This window comes from Saccopteryx bilineata, chromosome 1, assembly GCF_036850765.1.
Source record: "Saccopteryx bilineata isolate mSacBil1 chromosome 1, mSacBil1_pri_phased_curated, whole genome shotgun sequence".
Lineage (NCBI taxonomy): Eukaryota > Metazoa > Chordata > Mammalia > Chiroptera > Emballonuridae > Saccopteryx > Saccopteryx bilineata.
Genome location: NC_089490.1, coordinates 207,852,741 through 207,863,551, shown reverse-complemented (window position 1 = coordinate 207,863,551; position 10,811 = coordinate 207,852,741). Strand labels below are relative to the sequence as shown.

Here is a 10,811-nt window from a genome sequence, read left to right as displayed (position 1 = left end):
CCGAGGCTGCTGGCTGTCTCTCACAAAGCCTGTCCCTCTGGTTCAAGGAAGTACAAGAAGAATAAAAACATGCGGAGCCTGAAGGCTACCTGGGTGGTGGGAACCGGGGTGGGAGTTGGGGGTTGGAGGGGGGAGGTGATGCTGAGAAGCGAAGTGGGATGAAAAAATTTTTGGTTCTGCTCTTTCCTCCTACATTGCCTTGGGACAGTGAGGGCAGTCTCTATTAGGAAGTTTCTGTTTCCTTTCAATACTGCTTCTCCCAGAGGCTAGAACCATGGCCTGAAGAAAAATCTTCTGAAGTGTCAAAAAAATGAGAGTGATAGAGGTAGAGATGGAGAAAATGCATCGAACAGAGAATGTGGAAACCTAGCTGTAGGCAAATCTTCTTTCTCTCTAGACCTCTTTGTAAAAGAAAGGAGGAGAGCCAGGTTCTTCTGAGTCTCCTTCCAGCTCTGAAATTCTATTATTTAAAATCACACAAAGACTATACTTTCAGGGATCATTTCTATAGTTTGTTGCTAAAATCACACAGCATAGGTATGATTTTAAATAATATCACATTTTATTATTTAAATAAATAATATTGAAATCATTAATAAAATGAAAAGATTCTCTGAAAAGAGAAAAATAGGCAAGCCAATATAAGACAAAGCAATAAAATACATTGGAGATAAAATATGCAAAATACCTGGCACATCGTCGTAATGCCACAGTTTTGGGTGGTATGATCCCTACTCCCTGTTTTGCCTTTTTTCCTCTCCAATCTTTCTTAGTTTTTCTTTTATTTTTATTTTCATCTTTATTCTATCTCCAGATATTCATATCTGATACTGGTATTCACTCTGTTAGACATTTGCAGGTAATAATGAGGTTATTAAATTTAGACTGTGTCCTGAGGAAGCCCTTGCATTGAGGGTTAATGCAATTGACACTTTCTCGCAGTAGGTGGCACTGTAATCCAGCGGCTATGTAGCCAGGCCATCCTTATATTACAATCTTGATTTTTTTCCCATTGATTCTAAGACCGCTTCCCACATTTTTATTTAGGTGTTTTGTTTGTTTTGCTTTTGTTTTCCTTTTTTCACATTTCCAAAATTCTGAGTCATCTTACACTCAATATATGGGTTTACTGTAGAGTTTTATGCCCCTGCAAGATGTTATTAAATTGATGTTGCTTCTTATTAAATAAAGCATTTACTATATTTTGTCAAACCTTTCAAATATTGTGTATTTCTTGCAATCTTTAAAGTCAAGGTATTATTAAAGTGTACCCAGCAAATATTTTAAGGTCAATTTAAAAAAATTTAAAAGGGAGGAGTCATATCCTGGAACTCCTATGGGTCTACCATATCATGCTTTTTACTTAAAAAAATTTTAAATTTCTTTTGAATGCTGATGAACAAATCTTTTTCTCCTGCAAACTACTACCTTCTTTATTTGATCCAGCTAATAACACTGTTTTGTCTTTTTCCAAATACCTCAAGATATATGGAAAAGATTTATATAGGCGGATGGGGATCCTCAAACCCCTCAGCGAGATCTTCTTAGCATGGCTTTTAAGATAGATACCAAAAGGCAGAAAAAGCTCAATAGAGATCAGGGGAACTACCAGCTTTTAGGATATGCCCTTAAAGGCTCCAACGCCCCAAAGGGGTCTCATAGGATGCCATCTGGGTCCTGCTTCAATAGTGGAAAGGAAGGTCATTGAGCTAAAGCCTGCCAGACTTACATGCCTCTGCTGTGAGGAAACAGGGACACTGGAAGGTAGGCTTCCCCCTCGCTCCTCTAAAGGAGGGTTCAGTCTCTTCCAGCCCTGCCCCAGCCACCTATGACCTAACCTTGCCCAGAAAGCTGGGGTTTGCCACTGAAGGCTGAAGGGGCCCAGGGCCGTTGGCCCCATTTATGACACTGTAGACGAGCCTAAGGTATTTCTTCCAAGATGCAGGTAAGCTGATCTCATTTGCACAAGGGCCACTTAACTATGTCTTGCCTGAATAGTCAGGTTTTTTATTCTTCCCTCAAAGATCTCTGTTGTGGGTGTTGATAGTCCTATTTTCTGCTGCTTTGTTCAATATATAGTGTTTTCTTTATCCCTCCTACCTCAATGCCCCACTCATATTTCAGGCTGGGACCTACTCCTAATTTAGAGCTCTCTTTCCCCCTTTTGCCAACTTGTATTATGAATCTACCTTTGCCACCCAGCTTAGTGTATCCCAAGGTTCTCTTTACCAAGCCACAGTCGCAGAGATCCAGGGAAAAGCAACCTGGTCTCATCTCTCCAGGCAGAGGAGAACAGAAGCTCCATCTCCTCACATGCTGCAGATGGCTTTTCCAGTCTACCTGAATCATTACCAGCCAGAAGCAGCGGTCATTGGGACTTGGATGTGAGCTGCAAAGTATAGAATGGTGACAACAATTCCAGTGCCATGTGGACTTTTCCTGGGGTGGACTTTTCCTGGACTCCTGCTCCTTGTGACAGCTCCTAACAGACTGAACTGGGGTTGGGTTGCATTTTTCAGGGATTTGGCATGGTGTTGGGGCCAAGTTGGACTTGGTGAACATGTTAAGGACACTACTCTTTTATGGATTCTTGCTGTACTGGCCAAGAGTTTGCTTAAAGGCTTTAATCACTGTAAAAAAAAATAGAAGACTGGATAAAGAAGATGTGGTACATATACACCATGGTATACTATTCAGCCATAAGAAATGATGACATCGGATCACTTACAACAAAATGGTGAGATCTTGATAACATTATACAGAGTGAAATAAGTAAATCAGAAAAAAACAAGAACTGCATGATTCCATACACTGGTGGGACATAAAAACGAGACTAAGAGACATGGACAAGAGAGTGGTGGTTATGGGGGGGAGGAAAGTAGGGAGAGGGGAAGGGGGAAGGGGAGGGGCACAAAAAAACTAGATAGAAGGTGACAGAGGACAATCTGACTTTGGGTGATGGGTATGCAACAGAATTGAATGACAAGATAACCTGGACATGTTTTCTTTGAATATATGTACCCTGATTTATTGATGTCACCCCATTAAAATTAATAAAAATTTATTTATATATAAAAAAACCCCATGCAATACCTGACTATTTTGTCAGGTACACTGACCTCTTTTCCCTTAGATTGTCAAATAAAAAAAAGTAACAGCCAAAAAAAAAATCTTAACATTGTCTTAGAGCAGATGGCAGTCAATGTATTGTAAAACTTACCACTATGTGGAGTCAATTAATTAACTGTAGAGAATATGCAAAATCACTGAACATAGGTTCTTACTGAAAAATTCAAAGTGAAGCATCATATGGTTGTGTGAGAATCATTGAAGCCTTGGAATTGGACAGAGTCAGGTGTTTGAAACCAGGCTCCAATACTTACCAGCTGTGTGATCTTGGGCAAATTTCTTACCTGTATAAGCTTCAGTTTCCTCCTCTTAATAATGGTGATAAGAGTGACTAATTGGAAGATTGTTGTTGTATGCCTACCCCATAATTTGGCTCAAAACAGATTCAGTAACCTCTAGCTAATGTTATGTAATTTATAAAAGCTTAAGTTAACATTGAAATACAAAACATACACCTGTTCATTTACCACAAATAGGGAGAATGCACCTGCTACTCAATGAATTAGCTGATTGGAGACTTGATATGAGCCCTTGTTCGGCACTTGTCCTAGATTGGCACAGCTTTGTCCTCTGCGATGCTATCATTCTTGGAACAGAATCTCCTGAGGTATTTGTTAAACAAGCATACTGAATTAAACTCTCTGGAGGTAGAACACAGAATGCCTTTTAAACAAGTTCTCCATATTGTTTATAGGAACACCAAATAAGGTCACTGACCTAGAGTGTGATTTCCTCTAGGCTAGTGTTAGGATCACATCAATTTAGCTTAATTTCTGCAGTACTTGAATGATATCCTTATTTTGATTTGTTTATTGGGTGGTGGAAGGACAAAACTTAAGGGCAGCTCTGGTTCCTTCTGTTTTTTCTGTTTCTCACCATGTTCCATTCATCTTTCACAAATCAGTTCCATTTGCAGTGGTGTCTACCAACATTATGAGTGGGTCCTGAACTTACAATAAGAAGATCAAAAAATTCTGGAGATCTTATGCACAGCACAGTGATTATAATCAATAGTGCTTAATTACACCCTTCAAAATTGCTTAGAGACTAGATCTTAAGTGTTCTAGTCACAAAAAATAAGTGGTAATTATGTGATGAGATAGAGGTGTTAGCTAACAGTATGGTGGTAATTATATTGCAATACATAAATGTATCAAATCAGCATGTACACCTTAAAATTTCACAATGTTATGTGTCAAGTATATCTCAATCAAACAAAAACAACCCCTGTTAAAAAAAATAGTAATGGGTCTTGCATGAAGGTAATGCCAATGATAAAGTGTCATCTCTTTCATGTGCAATAATTAGAAAATGAGAATTCTAGACTGATTAGTGAGAGCTCTAGATACTGAAGTTTAAGTATTTAAATGTCTACACAGTTTTAACATTTTTTATGAGAATTATTCAACAAATACTGTTTGTTGTTGGCTTCCCAGATTCCAGGCTTAGGCTTTTTCTCAGTACACAAAACAGAATAAAGAGAACACATGGCTTTTGGAGCAGGGAGAGCTACCTGGATCAGCTCTTCACACATAACAAGGTTTCTGGGAAGAGGGCCTCCCAGCTCCCTTGGGTCCCTCAGTCATGCCTGGTGTATGGGCGTGTGTCTTTCCAGGTGCTGCTCAGGCAGTTTTTGGTCAGACTTCCAAGACTCCAGTAATATTTATGATGCCCCTCAAAATAGCAAGTTGCTTGCTGAACTGAACTGAACTTCCTCCCCACATATTTTCCTTGAAGCCAACTTAAGGTGCCAAAAAGCTTGAATATACAGTTATGTGTATATCTATAAATGTGTGTGTGTGTGTGTGTGTGTGTGTGTGTGTGTACACATTTGTCTACCAGTATCACTTTATGTACTTGGTCTATACGCTATGTCAAAATAGTTTTCTAGGACTAAATGGCAGAAGACAAGGCCACAGTGGAGTGAGTGCTGGATATTAGCTCAGAATGGGGCAGTGGAGAACTCTAGGCTGAGAGCACTTGCAGATGTGAGTTAATACTATCAGAGAATGCAGCTGTTACTGTCATGTGGCAAAAGCACTCAGAATTTGGGAAAGTATAGGATACTGTCTCCTGTATGGGTTGGCATACTTATTTATTTGTATAGCATATTATTTCAGAGACAAATGGCATTATAATGAAAGAGTACTATAGCTTCTTCAAAAGAGGAGCGATATGTGTGTCTCAACTTTTTAATTTCATAGGATCATTATTAGAAACATAAAGTATTATACTATGTGATCATTTTGAGAATTATTGTGAGAAATGAGTGTGGGATGGTGGTGGGCCACTTGTCCCACATTAAGTGACTCAGCCCTCTCTGTGCCTGGCATCTCTGTCCCACTCATAGCTCTGCTCCTACTTTATGTGCCTCTTGCTCCTTCTGTCACCCTTCTGCTCTATGATGTCCCTTTCCATCTCATTAGCTCCACACCTTTTTTTAAATTGAGATATAATTGACATACAATATTATATTGATTTCAAGTCTATAACATGATTTAATATTTGTATAAATTACAAAATGATGACCCCAATATGTCTAGTTAACATGCCATCATACGTGGTTACAGAATATTTTTCTTGTGATAGGACCTTTTAAGATTTACTCTCTTAGCAACTTCCAAATATAGAAAACAGAGTTAGTAACTAGCTATAGTCATCATGCTATACTATGTATATTCCATGTAATATCCCATGACTTTTTTTTATAACTGGAAGTCTGTACCTTTTGACCCCCTTCACCCATTTCACTACCTGTCTTTTCTTTTTTCTTTCATCTCTCATTCTGAATTTTTAAATCTTAGATATGTATTTAGAGCCATTTCTAACCAGTGAGAATGCACCCTCTATTATAATTAGGACAGTTAAATAAATTCTTTCTAACCCAAAACTTTTCTTCATCTTTTGATGATTTACTGATTAGTATTTATTTCAAAAGGCATAGAACTGATGAGATAAGTATACATAAAAATATTGAAACAACCAATCAATATAAAGAGCATAAAACCAAAAGCTTTTTTCTGTATATATTTGAATAGCACACAAAGGCTATGGAATCTACCTCACATCTATCTACCCTGACATATGTAGGGTTTTGTTTTGTTTTGTTTTAGGTGAAAGGAAGGAAGATAGTGAGGCAAACTCCTTCAAACACCCCAACTGATATCCACCTGGCAACCCTATCTAGGGACAATGCTTGAGTACCAAGCTATTTTTAGCACCTGAGGATGATGCGCTCAAACAGATCTATTCTCAGTGCTTGTGGCCATGCTGTATTGAATTGAGCCACTGGCTGTCAGAGGGGAAGAGAGAGAGAAAGGGGAGAGGGAGGAGGGAGAAGCAGAAAGTCATTTCTCCTGTGTACCCAGACCAGGAATTGAACCTAGGATGTCCATATGCCAGGTCAGTGTTCTATCCACTGAGCTACCAGCCAGGGCCCATATGTAGGTTTTATAATGCACTTTATTACATTTCTGTCCTCTGCATATCTCCAGCTCTTCTTAGATTTTTTTAACTGGTTCTTGTACTCCAAGCTTCGCTAGTACTTCTGAACCAGTGTTGTTCCAGAGTACAGTTAAGGGTGGCAAAGGCAAGAGTACAATGGTCATAACTCTATTGGCCATTCAAGTAGTTCAATGTGTTTCTCAAATTGAAATCAGTTGGCTTTAGGGAGCCTGTATGAGCATTGGGATGAATGTCAGCCTCTTCTACTGTCTAGCTTGCAAATCTCACTATCAAAATGTCAAAGTGACCTGGATAAGCAAATGTGGAGCCCATCTGTCAGGCAGGACCAAGAGCTCCTCACAGCTGGGGATAGTGACTCCCACCCCTCAGGCTCCAAGGCAGTTATGGGGGTGGCCTGCTCTCCCATCTGCTTGCCCAGCACTACCTGTCATAGGGCAGCCAGTCCTCTGGGGCAAGGCCAGGACCAGGATGAAGAGAGTGAGACATGCAGGGTGTGTGAGAGCCAGGCCTCCTTAAGTGCTGCACCCAAGGCACCTCCCTGTCTCGGTCTTATTCTGGGGGCTTTCAACTCTCCTTACTCCAAACATTTGGAATTTGACCCTGAAGATGGAACTAAGGAACTTGAAAAAGAACACATGACTCTCATATCCTAATTAGTTATTAATCAGATAAAACTTAGAGAGCTCTGCCCTCTAGTTATAGCCCACACCTCTTGGACAACACTTTCATTAGCTAATTGTTTAGTTAAGTGGAACTGATCCAGAATTTATTATCTACAGTAAATAAATGTCCTATTGTGTTATGTTTGGATGTGCATTCTCTAAGGAAAGGGGAGGACACAAAGTGAAACTAAAGTAGGACAGGAAACCATGTCCAGGAAACTAAACCCCATGAAGATGTGACTGCTTTCAGAATCAATTGCAATTTTAAACTAAATCCAATGGGGTTGTATGTCTTGGCAAAATAGTCTCAAAATGTATCTAAATGTAAATTCAGGCAAGAACATGTCAAATTCTAAAGAGGCAGGGGAGGAGTCTGTGCCATTAAAGGAGGACTGCTGTTGTCACCTGGTCACACACAAACATTGATGAAATAGTAATGTAATGAGAGGACAGTTCCCTAGAGCAGAATCCTTGGCCTAACCACAGGGCATATGACATGCACATGAATTCAATATGTATTATAAAGAGAAAGAATAAATAAATAATAATAACTAAAATCAATCCTGTCAGAACAGGCTGCACATAAGTAAACAAACATATAAAATAGAATGATAAATAAATAATGGTAATAAATAAAGAGGAAGAATCAATATAAATTCTCATCTCACATTATGGCCCCAAATGCACTTCTGATGAACTAGAGTTAAACAGACATTGCATCACAGAAAAGTCTACATGATCATAAAGATTGTAAGGGAAAACAATAGAACAATGGGCAAAGGAAGAAATGACCAATTCACAAAGGAAGACACATAAAGAAATAAAAATGCATATGGGAAAATGCCAACTCCTGATATGAAAATGAAAACAACAGTGATAAAGCCTAAACTGATATGACCATCTTCAATATACACATTTAAAAATAAAAATGATCCATTGCTAGGGAGACTGTGATGTGATAGGTATGCTCACACTTGGAAGAAATTGATCTGTGATTATCTTTTGAGCATTATCCATCTTTTAATATCTCCTCTCTCCTACTTTGCATAGACCACTGGAAAACAGACTCTTATATTGGCTCACCGCTAATAAAGGTACCTCTGGGTAGCCCCAAATGAACTACAGAATAATAATTAACAGTTCAAATTCTGAAGTTTGATTATCTACTCTGTCTCTTGCAGGTTTTGTGATATTGGGCAAGTTAGTTACTTTCCAGTTCTCAGTTTTCTTAGAGAGCTGGAAAGTTTTCTCAGTAAAACTGGCATGATAACACCTTCCTCTTTGCTGTGGGAATTAAATGAGATTGTATATGATGGACCTAACACAACTCCTCATACAGAGTAAGTATTCAGTAAGTGCTGGTTGTAGCTTTTCTTCTTTCCCCTCTTCACCCTAACCTTCCCACTTTTAAAAATATAATTTTAGCTGTGTTTGTTTTTACAAACTGCTTCAAATCCTTATAACAAGGCTGCACATAAATTAATAATCCACTTTGACAGTGCTTTCTTAAAGATTTGTATAATTTAGTCAGGGCCAATGCAAGAGAGTAATTAGATAAGGTCAATTGTGATATGGCAACATTGATCCTAAGACTTAAAATGCTCATTGCCTTTAACAGAGCAATTTCTTATTTTTTTTTATATGGTAGTTCTTATTTTAAAATATTATTTCTAATTTATTGTGTTGACATGGTTTCAAGTGTTCCACTCAATATCATATTTTGACTCTACACATAAAAACACTGACAATTTTACATACAGAAAAAGCTCATTAACAAAATTATTTGTAACACTTAAAACTTGAAAACAATCTGAATGTCCTTTAAAAGAGAAATGATTAATTATTTATATGAGACAGTAAAAAAAATAATATTTTTGAAAATTTTATGATAACATGGTAAATGTTATGATATAATCCCGGAAAAGAGGCCATTTACTTATTTGTGTCTGTAATATGACCACATCAACCTATGATAATCTATTTAAAAAGACTGGAAGGAAATATATTAGCATATTAATAATACATTTGGTGCAGAGAAACAATGGATGATTTCTAAATCTCTTTTCCATGTGTTTTTTTAATTCCTGGTTTTCTATCATAATGAAATGCCCACCTACACACAATGCCATTTAAGGCCTCTGTTCATAACTCATGAGTAAACACAAAGGGACAGCTCAGTCTGAACAGTTTTCTTTAGAAAGGATGTCATCATAATCCTGAAAAATGCAGTTGCCTTTGGGATAGGGGAGAAGCTTTGGGGGCTGTATAATGGGGCAATTTAATGTAGATTCCTGTCAGTGGCCTTGCTTGGACTGAAAAATAAGAGAAGGAAAACACCGTTAGAGAAGAAGATGGGGAAGCAAATTTTTGCACCAGTTGCAGAAGTTACAAAAATTCCAGAACAGGGAAATGAGATTCCGGAGCTGCATCCATTGCCTAACTTGGGGAGGCAGGATCTTTCAAACCTTATCTCTTTGAAGAATTCAGCAAAATTCAATCAAAACGTGTTACTATCATTCCTGTTTTAGAATTGTTTATTTTGTAGCCTAAAGTCCTCAAATTAAAGACATTTTAAAACCAAAAGATAGAATTATATACTTTTAAATTTTATGATGTGTGTTGTATGTTCTGATTATAAAGTTTAAGAATACAAAATGTAAAAATTAATTAATCAAAGTTATTAGTCGCTCCAACATCCAGGGAATGATCACTGTGAGTTAGGGTATATCATATGAAATGCCTGATTCTTTCTGATATAGACAGAGCTAATATTTCTTGAATGATTACCAAGTGATTGGCACAGCTTGGAGAAGTTTACATGTGCTAACTAAGATAATCTCCCAGCAATCTTGTGAGGTAGGTTTAATACTTAGCCCCACTGCACTGATGAAGTCCAAGACTATGCAGGAGGGAAGTGGCAGAGCCAGGATGTGGGACCCAGCTGATTTTTCTGGCTGCAAGTCTATGCACTTAACCTCTTTCTCCATGGCTTCAATATATTCATAAATACACATTTACCAAGGTGGGAATCTAATATCTTATAACCAACTTTTACTTTTTAATGTAGTATCTGAACATCATGTCAAGTCAATATAGATAAATATACTTTAGTATTTTTAATAGCTGCATCATATTTTATTTCATGATTATCACATAATGTACTTAACCATAACCCATATAGTTGAATATTTATATTTTTTAGTATTATAAACATCAACAGAATGCTCATCCTTACATGCAAATGTCCAGGTGAAAGATTATTTTATTAGGATAAATCCTTTGATGAGAAACATCCAGGTCAAAGGGAAGATTTTAATTTTTTTTTTCTGTATTTTTCTGAAGCCGGAAACGGGGAGAGACAGTCAGACAGACTCCCGCATGCTCCCGACCGGGATCCACCCGGCACGCCCACCAGGGGGCGTCGCTCTGTTGCGACCAGAGCCACTCTAGCGCCTGGGGCAGAGACCGAGGAGCCATCCCCAGCGGCCCGGGCCATCTTTGCTCCAATGGAGCCTCGGCTGTGGGAGGGGAAGAGAGAGACAGAGAGGAAGGAGA

The 10,811-nt window shown here is 38.2% G+C and overlaps 1 pseudogene; it reads left to right on the top strand.

Moving 5' to 3' along the window:
* The first annotated feature begins 480 nt into the window (after positions 1 to 480).
* On the top strand, positions 481 to 556 carry LOC136321528 (small nucleolar RNA U3; annotated as a pseudogene).
* Positions 557 to 10,811: the final 10,255 nt, after the last annotated feature.